Below are 15,892 nucleotides of genomic sequence, written 5' to 3' on the forward strand. Positions count from 1 at the left end.
TGCTGGGGGGCTCCTCTGTGTTCCCACCCTATGGAATAAAGGAACTCTGATCATTATAGCTGCCTTCCGAAAGACAAGTCACGTGATCTGGAATCCTCTCTCCTTTCAGAGAATGTTTAACTTTTCAGAGTATATCTTCTGAGTTTTAGTCATACAGCTGAGAGTTTTGACCGATGCCACACAACTGATCACTAATTGAATACACAAAGACATTCTGAACACATGATAAAACCAAGGTGAGAGGAGCCAGCCATCAGAGTGAGCTTAGTGAATGGCCTCACTGTAGCTACACGGCCAATGCACAGAGGAGAGAGGGCGTTCCTGGCACTGTTGCCATCCCTCTTGGATTCCCCAGAAAGAGTCACAGGAATAAGGAGGAAGTGAGAATTTTCATTTTGGACTATTTTTGGAAGACAGTCAGTTTGGCTGAAGTATAAGAAGAGATAAAGACAAGTTCTCCACATAGTGAGTTTTGGGTGGGAACAAGCTATTCTGGATCACTCTATTTCTTCTTAGCTATGAGAAAATTAAAGATTTTTTTTATGCACTTCACATTATGAAACACTGCTTGTAAGTTAACAGCAAGAATGAGTATAGAGTTTGAATTTGATGCTCATCACTTACAGCAATTCCCACTAGAAAAGCTAGTATTTGATTCGATAATACATTCTAGAAAAAAAGAAAGATGACAGAGATATAGATAAACAATCAGACAGAGAGATGCTAAATATATTTGAAGACTTTGCGGGGGCTAATATTTGACACGTTTCTTTGTTCCAGGACTTCTCAAAGTCTTTAATATGCTAGAGTACACTGTGAATGTCCAAGAGATGTAAACTTGGTAGCATTTCCTGAGCCTCCATAGCTCAACAGGATAAAAACTGGGAATCATTTTCTTGCCTATGAACTTCAGTGGGTTGCCTAAACTATTTCAGTTTATTTCTTAATATTTTACACCTAACCACTTGATTTTACGCAATTTACTCACTATAGATCAGTGCTTTATAAATTATAAGAACATGGAACTATTAGGTACAAGTTTTGGTTGTAACATGAGTGCTGCCCCGTGCTGTGTACCATGTGGAACAGAGTAAGACACCGTCCCTATATAGAGCAACAAACACAAGGTAAATGAGAGATTCAGAGGTGTTAGCAGGTGAATAGAAACATTTTTATGGCAAGTTCTATGAAATTCTTTGAATATGGCAGACTTCGTAAAAAGAGAATTTGGAAAGTGAATCATTTCTGAGAACAGATTTTGGAAGTTTTTGATCAAGTGATACTAGGAATGAATTGCCTAAGGATTAGTGTTTGTTTAATAAAATTTCTGATTCTAATGTTAGTCCTGTTACTAATTTCTACTCTGCAACAACAGGGAATAATCTTGCTCTTACAAATACACAAATGCTATCTAGTGGCCATTTAAGCAAACTTCAGATACTTAACAGAGCCATGCAATATCATTGTTAGAAGAGGTTTTGGGGGTTTTCTCATTCAATCCTATGCACAGGATGCATGTTGTTCCTCTCCAATGTCCCTGATCCCGGTCAAATGGCATTTCTTGGACATCTCCAGTAACAAAGAATTCAGTACTTCCAGAATCTAGCTTTTTCATTCAGCCCTTGCAAACTCTTCCTCAAATTATGCTTAAATCTACCCTCCAGTAGCTTCTACCTTCACTCCTAATTAGGTTTAGTGACTCTACATGAGATGTACCCAATCTCTCTCCTTCTTGTATGTGAAGGTATTCTGGTCTCCTAAATCCCCTGCAGCCCACACAGCCCCAGCCCTTCCTCCCATGCCAAATGTTCTTTGTGCATATCCTTGTGATCTATTTAGTGCTCCTGCTGGGCAATGGGGTCCTCATCCTGGGGACTGTGTCTAACTCCTACCAGCACATAATCATGTACTTCTTCCCTGGGAACCCATCCTTCTTGTAAGTCTACTACACAACCTCCTCAGCCCCCCTCATTCTCAACAGCTTCCTAATCCCCAGGAAAACAATCCCCTTCTCTGCCTATGCTGTGAAGCTATATCTCTCCTTTGCCATGGGAGCCAGAGAGTGTGTGCTTCTGGGCATGATGGCATTTGATCTCTATTTGCCATTTGTAACGTCCTCGGGTACCCACTGGTCATGAGCAAAGCTGCCTATCTGCCCATTGTTGGTGGCTCCTGGACAGCTGGAAGCGTGACTGCGATGGTGCAAACATCTTTAGTGACATGATTACCCTCCTGTGAGGACAACTTCATCAACCACATTACCTGTGAGATCCTGGCTGTCCTGAAGTTGGTCTGTGCCGACATCTCGTCGATGTGATCACTATGGCAGTGGCCAATGTGATCTTTCTGGGCATTCCAACTCACTACACTTCCATCTCCTATGTTGTTATCATTGCTACAACCTGAGGATACCCACAGCTCAGAGAAGGAAAAAGCCTTTTCTACTTGCTCTGCCTACCTCACATTCAAGGTTCTATAGAACTATGCTCTTTGTGTACAGAAAGTCCAAAACCAAGGACCACAATGGGGGCAGAAAAACAGGAGGTTTCAGACAAGCTCACCTCCCTCTTCTATGGGGTGGTGACCCCCATGCTCAAACCCATCATCTACAAGCCTCAGCAACAAGGATGTGAAGGCCACTGTGAAGAACCTGGTCCTACACAAACACATCATCCAGTGATGGTGGAAGGGGTCCTGATAGATCTCTCTTCCCTAGTTTCTCTCACCTGAGGGGCTCAGAGGATAAGATAAAGGGCCAATTTCATCAAAGGTACATAGTCAAATCTGATTACACAGAATTCTTTGTGTGAATAAGGAAGCATTTAATGGGACGTTTCTGTCCCATTCTAGAAGCACTTCTACACAAGTATATACCATTGGTCAAGTCTTATACTCATCTATCCTTGGGATGAATACTGAGCTACTTGATGTCCAGGGAAAATAACTCTTCAAGTTTTAATTTTAACTTACAAAAAGCTATAGGCTATAGATCTGTAATTCAGTTGCTCCCTGGCCTCCTTCTTTGAACATGTTTGGATGGGTCCTTGATTCATGTACCTTTCAACATATCCTACTCCGTATTAAACAATAGTAATATTTATCTCTGTGCTCATTGTTTCTTTCTCCCTACTTTCATATTAATTCCTAAAACTGTTTCTTGAATTGTTCTCTTCCTGTGTTTCCAAAATTGACCCCTTTTCCTGTCCTCAGTCATGGTCCCCACCAGAAAACCATTCACACCTTGGGAGCACAGAGGAAAGTGCATAGGTGGTTGCAAAACTGATGTAAGGGTCAAAGACCCAGGCCTTTTTCTTTTCCCCTTGTTAAGGATGTTATTCACCCCCTTGCTTCTGTCCCTGTATAGCTGAGACCTCCCAGAGCCCATCAGAGGGATGTGGAAACTGAGATGTTTTTAGGAGAATCAAATGAATTCTCTTAACTTCCCAACCTGGCTCGACCATGCCTGCAGCCAACTGGTGACCATCAACTGCTTTTCTGCCCAAGAATACCCAACCCTACATGGCAGTCAGAGGGAGAGGAAGGTGACGTTCATCCGCAGATATCTAAGAATAACCCCCCTGACTTGTGAGGAATTCCAAGCCACATCCCAATAATGAGCAATCTAGAAGTCCAGTTAAAAGAATGAGTGGAATAGAAAGCCCCCAAGAGCTGACATGAACTTTTATCCCAATAGGGAGGAAATAAACTAGTCATCAAAACAAACAGCCTTTCCTGGAAAAGAGTTATTGCAGGAAGATGGTGAGACAGTGAAGAAAAATCTCAGTGGGTTCTGTGTGGAATTTGGGAGGCCATTGGATAAATAATAACAAAAGCCATATATCAAACAGAAGCTAGAAGCAAAAAAGGTGACTGGGAGAATAAAAATTTGTCCTAAGGTAAAAACTGACGTTGTCAATTAAATAAAATCCAGAAGAAAGTATTTAAAGTACACAAAAGAGGCAACCCATGGAATGGGAGAAGATATTTGCAAATGACAGTACAGACAAAAGGTTGATATCCAGGATCTATAAAAAACTTCTCAAACTCAACACACACAAAACACATAATCATGTCAAAAAATGGGCAGAAGACATGAACAGACACTTCCCCAATAAAGACATACAAATGGCTATCAGACACATGAACAAATATTCATCATCACTAACCATCAGGGAGATTCAAATTAAAACCACATTGAGATACCACCTGACACCAGTTAGAATGGCCAAAATTAGCAAGACAGGAAACAACGTGTGTTGGAGAGGCTGTGGAGAAAGGGGAACCCTCTTACACTGTTGGTGGGAATGCAAGTTGGTGCAGCCACTTTGGAGAACAGTGTGGAGATTCCTCAAGAAATTAAAAATAGAGCTTCCCTATGACCCTGCAATTGCACTACTGGGTATTTACCCCAAAGATACAGATGTAGTGAAAATAAGGGTCATCTGTACCCCAATGTTTATAGCAGCAATGGCCACGGTGGCCAAACTGTGGAAAGAACCAAGATGCCCTTCAATGGACGAATGGATAAGGAAGATGTGGTCCATATACACAATGGAGTATTATGCCTCCATCAGAAAGGATGAATACCCAACTTTTGTATCAACATGCGCAGGACTGGAAGAGGTTATGCTGAATGAAATAAGTCAAGCAGAGAGAGTCAATTATCATACAGCTTCACTAATTTGTGGAGCATAACAAATAACATGGAGGACATAGGGAGATGAAGAGGAGAAGGGAGTTGAGGGAAATTGGAAGGGAGAGACTATAGACTCTGAAAAACAATCTGAGGGTTTTGAAGGGGCAGGGAGTGGGAGGTTGGGGGAGCCTGGTGGTGGGTATTATGGAGGGCACATACTGCATGGAGCACTGGGTGTGGTCCATAAAGAATGAATTATGTTACGCTGAAAAGAAATTAATTAAAAGAATACACAAAATATTTAAAACTGAATTTTTAAAATAAAAAGAACTTAAGTTTCTCTCCAAGGTTGAGAGGGAAAAAAGAAGGGAGAGAGAGAGAGAGAGAGACAGAAGTTGGTTATTAAAGAACAGGTACGAGTCATAAAAGGTACACCATGGGAATCCATTAAGTAATTCAGGAGAAGAAAACAGAACAGATGAAAGACAAATAACAAAGGAGGAGAAAAACATTTCACTGAACAGAAATTCTGCATGTTGATTCATAAAATATTCATCAATCACTAGGCAAGAATTGTACCAAAAGACCTACCTATGAACAGTCAATGCAAAGATAAGTTGTGATTCTCATATATGCCAAAAGATTCTATAGAGTTTTCCACAGCATAAAACTATACTTCCCAAAAAGGACCAAGAATCTGGCTACCACTGGCCTCCTTCCCTGCTGCCCTAAATGTAGATGCCATGGAACAAGGCTGACAGAGTGCTGAGGGAAAGGGGCTGAGAATCCGAATTCCACACACCCTGACCATTGCACCTATATGACACTTGAAAAGACATTGTTGGCACGTGCAAACCCAGACAGCACACACCCCTATAATGCCTTACTCAAAAAGATTTTTTTATACAGTTTTCCCAACAAATAGTTAAAAGTAAATAATGGAAGGACTGGGACATATACAGTATGGAAGACACAGTAGATGATGGTTAAATGTCTGTAGACCAACAAAGTCTTGGAGGGGTGGCTGGTGGGGGGTTGGGTGAGCTTAGTCCAGGGTATCAAGGAGGGTACATATTACATGGAGCACTGGGTGTGGTGCATAAACATTGGCTCTTGGAACACTGAAAAAATAAAATTAAATTTTAAAAAAGTCTAATGAACACCTGATACCAAATGTGCAAACACAAATATATAAAGAAATTATTAGGAAAGGCATCGAGGTAAACAGTGACAGAAAAGCAATAGTGTAACTCTAGGTACAATTCTAGATGACTTTATTAAGCTGATAAATTTAGAAAAAGATGTATAGTTAGAGAGGGGAGGAGTCAAGATGGCGGAGAAGTAGCAGGCTGAGACTACATCAGGTAGCAGGAGATCAGCTCAATAGCTTATCTAAACATTGCAAACACCTACAAATCCAATGGGAGATCAAAGAGAAGAAGAACAGCAATTCTAGAAACAGAAAATCAACCACTTTCTGAAAGGTAGGACTGGCGGAGAAATGAATCTAAAACGACAGGAAGATAGACCGCGGGGGAGGGGCCGGCTCCCGACAAGTGGCGGAGCAACGGAGCACAAAATCAGGACTTTTTTTGTTTTGTTTTGTTTTGTTTATTTACAGCATAACAGTGTTCATTGTTTTGGCATCACACCCAGTGCTCCATGCAGTACGTGCCCTCCCTATTACCCACCACCTTGTTCCTCAACCTCCCACCTCCCCCCCCCGCCCCTTCAAAACCCTCTGGTTGTTTTTCAGAGTCCATAGTCTCTCATGGTTCATCTCCCCTTCCTGTTTACCTCAACTCCCTCTCCTCTCCATCTCCCCATGTCCTCCATGTTATTTGTTATGTTCCACAAATAAGTCAAACCAACTCCACATGCAAGAAGGGAAATAATCAAGATTAGAGCAGAGATCAATGAGGTAGAAATGAGAGATACAGTAGAACGTATCAATGAAACTAGAAGCTGGTTTTTTGAAAGAATCAATAAGATCGATAAACCATTGGCCACACTAACCCAAAAGAAAAGAGAGAAAGCCCAAATTAATAAAATTATGGGAGGGATCACAACTAACACCAAGGAAATAGAAACAATCATCAGAAATTATTACCAACAGTTATATGCCAATAAGCTAAGCAACCTAGATGAAATGGATGCATTCCTGGAAAGCTACAAACTCCCAAAATTGAACCAGGAAGAAATTGACAACCTGAATAGACCAATATCTAGTAACGAGATTGAAGTAGTGATCAAAAACCTCCCAAAAAACAAGAGCCCAGGACCTGACGGATTCCCTGGGGAATTCTACCAAACTTTCAAAGAAGAAATAACTCCAATTCTCCTGAAGCTGTTCCAAAAAATTGAAGCAGAAGGAAAACTTCCAGACTCTTTTTATGAAGCCAGCATTACCCTGATCCCCAAACCAGGCAAAGACCCTACCAAAAAGGAGAATTTCAGACCAATATCACTGATGAATATGGGTGCAAAGATTCTCAACAAGATCCTAGCAAACAGGATCCAGCAGCACATTAAAAAGATTATCCACCATGACCAGGTGGGATTCATTCCTGGGTTGCAAGGTTGGTTCAACATTCGCAAATCAATCAATGTGATAGAACAAATCAATAAGAGAAGAGAGAAGAACCACATGGTCCTCTCAATTGATGCAGAAAAAGCATTTGACAAAATCCAGCATCCGTTCCTGATGAAAACGCTTCAAAGTATAGGGATAGAGGGAACATTCCTGAACTTCATAAAATCTATCTATGAAAGACCCACAGCAAATATCATCCTCAATGGGAAAAAGCTTGCAGCCTTCCCGTTGAGATCAGGAACACGACAAGGATGCCCACTCTCACCACTCTTGTTCAACATAGTATTAGAAGTCCTAGCAACGGCAATCAGACAACAAAGAGGAAAAAAAGGTATCCAAATTGGCAAGGAAGAAGTCAAACTCTCTCTCTTCACAGATGACATGATTCTTTATATGGAAAACCCCAAAGACTCCACCCCCAAACTACTAGAACTCATACAGCAATTCAGTAACATGGCAGGATACAAAGTCAATGTACAGAAATCAGTGGCTTTCTTATACACTAACAATGAAAATACAGAAAGGGAAATTAGAGAATCAGTTCCATTTACTGTAGCACTAAGAAGCACAAGATACCTGGGAATGAACCTAACCAAAGAGGTAAAGGACCTGTACTCGAGGAACTACAGAACACTCATGAAAGAAATTGAAGAAGACACAAAAAGATGGAAGACTGTTCCATGCTCTTAGATTGGAAGAATAAACATTGTTAAAATGTCTATACTGCTTTGCAGAAATGTCTGTTCATGTCCTCTGCCCATTTCTTGATTGGATTGTTTGTTCTTTGGGTGTTGAGTTTGCTAAGTTCCTTATAGGTTTTGGATACTAGCCCTTTATCTGATATGTCGTTTGCAAATATCTTCTCCCATTCTGTCAGTTGTCTTTTGGTTTTGTTAACTGTTTCCTTTGCTGTGCAAAAGCTTTTGATCTTGATGAAATCCCAATAGTTCATTTTTGCCCTTGCTTCCCTTGCCTTTGCCGTTGTTCCTAGGAAGATGTTGCTATGGCTGAGGTCGAAGAGGTTGCTGCCTGCATTCTCCTCAAGGATTTTGATGGATTCCTTTCTCACATTGAGGTCCTTCATCCATTTGGAGTCTATTTTCGTGTGTGGTGTAAGGAAGTGGTCCAATTTCATTTTTCTGCATGTGGCTGTCCAATTTTCCCAGCACCATTTATTGAAGAGGCTGTCTTTTTTCCATTGGACATTCTTTCCTGCTTTGTCGAAGATTAGTTGACCATAGAGTTGAGGGTCTATTTCTGGGCTCTCTATTCTGTTCCACTGATCTATGTGTCTGTTTTTGCAAAGAAGACATCCAGATGGCCAACAGACACATGAAAAAGTGCTCCACGTCACTCGGCATCACGGAAATACAAATCAAAACCACAATGAGATATCACCTCACACCAGTCAGAATGGCTAAAATTAACAAGTCAGGAAATGACAGATGCTGGTGAGGATGTGGAGAAAGGGGAACCCTCCTCCACTGTTGGTGGGAATGCAAGCTGGTGCAACCACTCTGGAAAACAGCATGGAGGTTCCTCAAAATGTTGAAAATAGAACTACCCTATGACCCAGCAATTGCACTACTGGGTATTTACCCTAAAAATACAAACATAGTGATCCGAAGGGGCACGTGTACCCGAATGTTTATAGCAGCAATGTCTACAATAGCCAGACTATGGAAAGAACCTAGATGTCCATCAACAGATGAATGGATGAAGAAGAAGTGGTATATATACACAATGGAATACTATGCAGCCATCAAAAGAAATGAAATCATGCCATTTGCGACGACGTGGATGGAACTAGAGCGTATCATGCTTAGTGAAATAAGTCAATCGGAGAAAGACAACTATCATATGATCTCCCTGATATGAGGACATGGAGAAGCAACATGGGGGGTTAGGGGGATAGGAGAAGAATAAATGAAACAAGATGGGATTGGGAAGGAGACAAACCATAAATGACTCTTAATCTCACAAATAAACTGGGCGTTGCTGGGGGGAGGTGGGATTGGGAGAGGGGGAGTGGGCTATGGACATTGGGGAGGGGAGGCGAACCATAAGAGACTATGGACTCTGAAAAACAACCTGAGGGTTTTGAAGGGTCAGGGGTGGGAGGTTGGGGCAACCTGAGGGTTTTGAAGGGTCAGGGGTGGGAGGTTGGGGGAACAGGTGGTGGGTAATGGGGAGGGCACGTTTTGCATGGAGCACTGGGTGTTGTGCAAAAAGAATGAATAATGTTACACTGAAAAAATAAATAAAATGAAAAAAAAATGTCTATACTGCCTAGAGCAATCTATACTTTTAATGCCATTCCGATCAAAATTCCACCGATATTTTTCAAAGAGCTGGAGCAAATAATCCAAAATCAGGACTTTTAAAAGTCTGTTCCACTGAGGGACATTGCTCCAGAGGCTAAACCAGGGTGAAGCCCACACAGGGTCAGCGTGGCCCCAGGTCCCTCAGGATCGGGGGTGTCAGAGTGTCGCAGAGCTCGCAGGTATTAGAACAGAGAATCTGGCTACAGAGACAGAGCCGAGGACCGAACTCTCAGCTCAGGGTTACCTTGAACTGGTCACGGGCTGGGTGAGCTAGGAGCACGGCTAGAGGCTGGGGATACGGGAGTGATTGGGTGCTGTCTTCTGGGGGCGCACTGAGGAGTGGGGCCCCGGGCTCTCGGCTCCTCCGGGCTGGAGACTAGGAGGCCGCCATTTTTATTCCCGTCCTCCGGAACTCTACGGAAAGTGTTCAGGGAACAGAAGCTCCCAAAAGCCAACCCGAGCGGATTACTTAGTCTGGCCCCCAGTAAGGGTGGTGCAATTCTGCCTCGGGCAAAGACACTTGAGAGTCACTACAACAGGCCCCTCCCCCAGAAGATCAACAAAATATCCAGCCAGGACGAAGTTCATCTATCAAGGAAAGCAGGTTCAATTCCTAAGACAGCAGCGGAATTCCAGAGGAGGAGAAAGCAAAGCACGGAACTCATGGCTTTCTCCCCATGATTCGTTAGTCTTGCAGTTAATTCAATTCTTTTTTTCTTTTTTCAATTTTTTTTCTTTCTTTTTTGTTCTTCCATTAAATTTTTTAAAACTTTTACCCTTTTCTTTTTTAACGTTTTTTGACTAGTTTATCTAAATATATATATTTTTTCTTTCTTTTTTATATTTTTTCTTTATTTGTTTTATTTTTTAAATTTTTTTCTTTTTTTTTCTGAACCTCTTTTTATCCCCTTTCTCCCCCCCACAATTTGGGGTCTCTTCTGATTTGGTTACAGCGCATTTTTCTGGGGTCTTTGCCACCCTTTAGTATGTTATTTGATCCTTCATATCCTCATATCTGGACAATATGACAAGGCGGAAAAAATCACCACAAACAAAAGAACAAGAGGCAGTACTGAAGGCTAGGGACCTAATCGATACAGACATTGGTAATATGTCAGATCAAGAGTTCAGAATGACGATTCTGAACATTCTAGCCGGGCTCGAAAAAGGCATGGAAGATATTAGAGAAACCCTCTCTGGAGATATAAAAGCCCTTTCTGGAGAAATTAAAGAACTAAAATCTAACCAAGTTGAAATCAAAAAAGCTATTAATGAGGTGCAATCAAAAATGGAGGCTCTCACTACTAGGATCAATGAGGCAGAAGAAAGAATTAGTGATCTAGAAGACAAAATGACAGAGAATAAAGAAGCCGAGCAAAAGAGGGACAAACAGCTACTGGACCACGAGGGGAGAATTCGAGAGATAATTGACACCATAAGACGAAACAACATTAGAATAATTGGGATTCCAGAAGAAGAAGAAAGAGGGAGGGGAGCAGAAGGTATATTGGAGAGAATTATTGGAGAGAATTTTCCTAATATGGCAAAGGGAACAAGCATCAAAATCCAGGAGATGCAGAGAAGCCCCCTCAAAATCAACAAGAATAGGTCCACACCCCGTCACCTAATAGTAAAATTTACAAGTCTTAGTGACAAAGAGAAAATCCTGAAAGCAGCCCGGGAAAAGAAGTCTGTAACATACAATGGTAAAAATATTAGATTGGCAGCAGACTTATCCACAGAGACCTGGCAGGCCAGAAAGAGCTGGCATGATATATTCAGAGCACTAAACGAGAAAAACATGCAGCCAAGAATACTCTATCCAGCTAGGCTATCATTGAAAATAGAAGGAGAGATCAAAAGCTTCCAAGACAAAGAAAAACTGAAAGAATTTGCAAACACCAAACCAGCTCTACAGGAAATATTGAAAGGGGTCCTCTAAGCAAAGATAGAGCCTAAAAGTAGTAGATCAGAAAGGTACAGAGACAATATACAGTAACAGTCACCTTACAGGCTAATAATGGCACTAAATTCATATCTCTCAATAGTTACCCTGAATGTTAATGAGCTAAATGCCCCAATCAAAAGACACAGGGTATCAGAATGGATAAAAAAAACAAAACCCATCAATATGTTGCCTACAAGATCATATGATAGTTGTCTTTCTCCGATTGACTTATTTCACTAAGCATGATACGCTCTAGTTCCATCCACGTCGTCGCAAATGGCAAGATTTCATTTCTTTTGATGGCTGCATACTATTCCATTGTGTATATATACCACATCTTCTTGATCCATTCATCTGTTGATGGACATCTAGGTTCTTTCCATAGTCTGGCTATTGTAGACATTGCTGCTATAAACATTCGGGTACACGTGCCCCTTCGGATCACTATGTTTGTATCTTTAGGGTAAATACCCAGTAGTGCAATTGCTGGGTCATAGGGTAGTTCTATTTTCAACATTTTGAGGAACCTCCATGCTGTTTTCCAGAGTGGTCGGACCAGCTTGCATTCCCACCAACAGTGGAGGAGGGTTCCCCTTTCTCCACATCCTCTCCAGCATCTGTCATTTCCTGACTTGTTAATTTTAGCCATTCTGACTGGTGTGAGGTGATATCTCATTGTGGTTTTGATTTGTATTTCCCTGATGCCGAGTGACGTGGAGCACTTTTTCATGTGTCTGTTGGCCATCTGGATGTCTTCTTTGCAGAAATGTCTGTCCCTGATATGAGGACATGGAGAAGCAACATGGGGGGGTAGGGAGATAGGAGAAGAATAAATGAAACAAGATGGGATTGGGAGGGAGACAAACCATAAATGACTCTTAATCTCACAAAACAAACTGGGGGTTGCTGGGGGGAGGTGGGATTGGGAGAGGGGGAGCGGGCTATGGACATTGGGGAGGGGAGGTGAACCATAAGAGACTATGGACTCTGAAAAACAACCTGAGGGTTTTGAAGGATCAGGGGTGGGAGGTTGGGGGAACAGGTGGTGGGTAATGGGGAGGGCACGTTTTACATGGAGCACTGGGTGTTGTGCAAAAAGAATGAATACTGTTACGCTGAAAAAATAAATAAAATGGAAAAAAAAATATGTTGCCTACAAGAAACTCATTTTAGACGTGAAGACACCTCCACATTTAAAGGGAGGGGGTGAAAAACAATTTACCATGCTAATGGGCATCAGAAGAAAGCTGGGGTGGCAATCCTTATATCAGATCAATTAGATTTTAAGCCAAAGACTATAATAAGAGATGAGGAAGGACACTATATCCTACTCAAAGGGTCTGTCCAACAAGAAGATCTAACAATTTTAAATATCTATGCCCCTAACGTGGGAGCAGCCAAATATATAAACCAATTAATAACAAAATCAAAGAAACACATCAATAATAGTACAATAATAGTAGGGGACTTTAACACTCCCCTCACTGAAATGAACAGATCATCCAAGAAAAAGATCAACAGGGAAATAAAGGCCTTAAATGACACACTGGACCAGACAGACATCACAGATATATTCATAACATTTCATCCCAAAGCAACAGAATACACATTCTTCTCTAGTGCACATGGAACATTCTCCAGAATAGATCACATCCTGGGTCGCAAATCAGGTCTCAGCCAGTATCAAAAGATTAGGATCATTCCCTGCATATTTTCAGACCACAATGCTCTGAAGCTAGAACTCAATCACAAGAGGAAAGCTGGAAAGAACCCAAATACATGGAGACTAAACAGCATCCTTCTAAAGAATGAATAGGTCAACCAGGAAATTAAAGAAGAATTGAAAAAATTCATGGAAACAAATGATAATGAAAACACAACAGTTCAAAATCAGTGGGACACAGCAAAGGCAGTCCTGAGAGGAAAATATATAGAGGTACAAGCCTTTCTCAAGAAACAAGAAAGGTCTCAAGTACACAACCTAACCCTACACCTAAAGGAGCTGGAGAAAGAACAAGAAAGAAACCCTAAACCCAGCAGGAGAAGAGAAATCATAAAGATCAGAGCAGAAATCAATGAAATAGAAACCAAAAAAAAAAAAAAAAAAACAATAGAACAAATCAACGAAACTAGGAGCTGGGTCTTTGAAAGAATCAATAAGATTGATAAACCCCTGGCCAGACTCATCAAAAAGAAAAGAGAAAGCACCCAAATAAATAAAATCATGAATGAAAGAGGAGAGATCACAACTAACACCAAAGAAATACATAGAATTATAAGAACATACTATAAGCAACTCTACGCCAACAAATTTGACAATCTGGAAGAAATGGATGCATTCCTAGAGACATATAAACTACCACAGCTGAACCAGGAAGAAATAGAAAACCTGAACAGGCCCATAACCAGTAAGGAGATTGAAACAGTCATGAAAAATCTCCAAACAAACAAAAGCCCAGGGCCAGATGGCTTCCCAGGGGAATTCTACCAAACTTTTAAAGAAGAACTAATTCCTATTCTCCTGAAACTGTTCCAAAAAATAGAAATGGAAGGAAAACTTCCAAACTCATTTTATGAGGCCAGCATCACCTTGATCCCAAAACCAGACCAGGATCCCATCAAAAAAGAGAACTACAGACCAATATCCTTGATGAACACAGAGGCAAAAATTCTCACAAAAATACTAGCCAATAGGATTCAACAGTACATTAAAAGGATTATGCACCACGACCAAGTGGGATTTATTCCAGGGCTGCAGGGTTGGTTCGACATCCGCAAATTAATCAACGTGATAGAACACATTAATAAAAGAAAGAACAAGAACCATATGATACTCTCAATAGATGCTGAAAAAGCATTTGACAAAGTACAGCATCCCTTCCTGATCAAAAGTCTTCAAAGTGTAGGGATAGAGGGCACATACCTCAATGTTATCAAAGCCATCTATGAAAAACCCACCGCAAAAAACATTCTCAATGGAGAAAAACTGAAAGCTTTTCCACTAAGGTCAGGAACATGGCAGGGATGTCCATTATCACCACTGCTATTCAACATAGTACTAGAAGTCCTAGCCTCAGCAATCAGACAACAAAAAGAAATTAAAGGCATCCAAATCAGCAAAGAAGAAGTCAAACTACCGCTCTTAGCAGATGATATGATACTATATGTGGAAAACCCAAAAGACTCCACTCCAAAACTGCTAGAACTTGTACAGGAATTCAGTAAAGTGTCAGGATATAAAATGAATGCACAGAAATCTGTTGCATTTCTCTACACCAACAACAAGACAGAAGAAAGAGAAATTAAGGAGTCAATCCTGTTTACAATTGCACCCAAAACTACAAGATACCTAGGAATAAATCTAACCAAAGAGGCTAAGAATCTATACGTAGAAAACTATAAAGTACTCATGAAAGAAATCGAGGAAGACACAAAGAAATGGAAAAATGTTCCATGCTCCTGGATTGGAAGAATAAATATTGTGAAAAATGTCTATGCTACCTAAAGCAATCTACACATTTAATGCAATCCCTATCAAAGAAATGGAACAAATAACCCTCAAATTTATATGGAACCAGAAAAGACCTCGAATAGCCAAAGGAATATTGAAAAAGAAAGCCAGAGTCGGTGGCATCACAATTCCGGACTTCAAGTTCTATTACAAAGCTGTTATCATCAAGACAGCATGGTACTGGCACAAAAACAGACACATAGATCAATGGAACAGAATAGAGAGCCCAGAAATCGACCCTCAACTCTATGATCAACTAATCTTCAACAAAGCAGGAAAGAATGTCCAATGGAAAAAAGACAGCCTCTTCAACAAATGGTGCTGTGAAAATTGAACAGCCACATGCAGAAAAATGAAATTGGACCACTTCCTTACACCACACACGAAAATAGACTCAAAATGGGTGAAGGACCTCAATGTGAGGAAGGAATCCATCAAAATCCTTGAGGAGAATGCAGGCAGCAACCTCTTCAACCTCAGCCGCAGCAACATCTTCCTAGGAACATCGGCAAAGGCAAGGGAAGCAAGGGCAAAAATGAACTATTGGGATTTCATCAAGATCAAAAGCTTTTGCACAGCAAAGGAAACAGTTAACAAAACCCAAAGACAACTGACAGAATGGGAGAAAATATTTGCAAACGACATATCAGATAAAGGGCTAGTATCCAAAATTTATAAGGAACTTAGCAAACTCAACACCCAAAGAACAAACAATCCAATCAAGAAATGGGCAGAGGGGGGCACCTGGGTGGCTCAGTGGGTTAAAGCCTCTGCCTTTTGCTCAGGTCATGGTCCCAGGGTCCTGGGATCGAGCCCCGCATCGGGCTCTCTGCTGGGCAGGGAGCCTGCTTCCTCCTCTCTCTCTCTGCCTGCCTCTCTC

The 15,892-nt window shown here is 41.2% G+C and overlaps 1 pseudogene; it reads left to right on the forward strand.

Moving 5' to 3' along the window:
- Positions 1-1,805: 1,805 nt before the first annotated feature.
- LOC123952566 lies at positions 1,806-2,730 on the forward strand (annotated as a pseudogene).
- Positions 2,731-15,892: the final 13,162 nt, after the last annotated feature.

Source organism: Meles meles, chromosome 11 (assembly GCF_922984935.1).
Source record: "Meles meles chromosome 11, mMelMel3.1 paternal haplotype, whole genome shotgun sequence".
Classification (NCBI taxonomy): Eukaryota; Metazoa; Chordata; class Mammalia; order Carnivora; family Mustelidae; genus Meles; species Meles meles.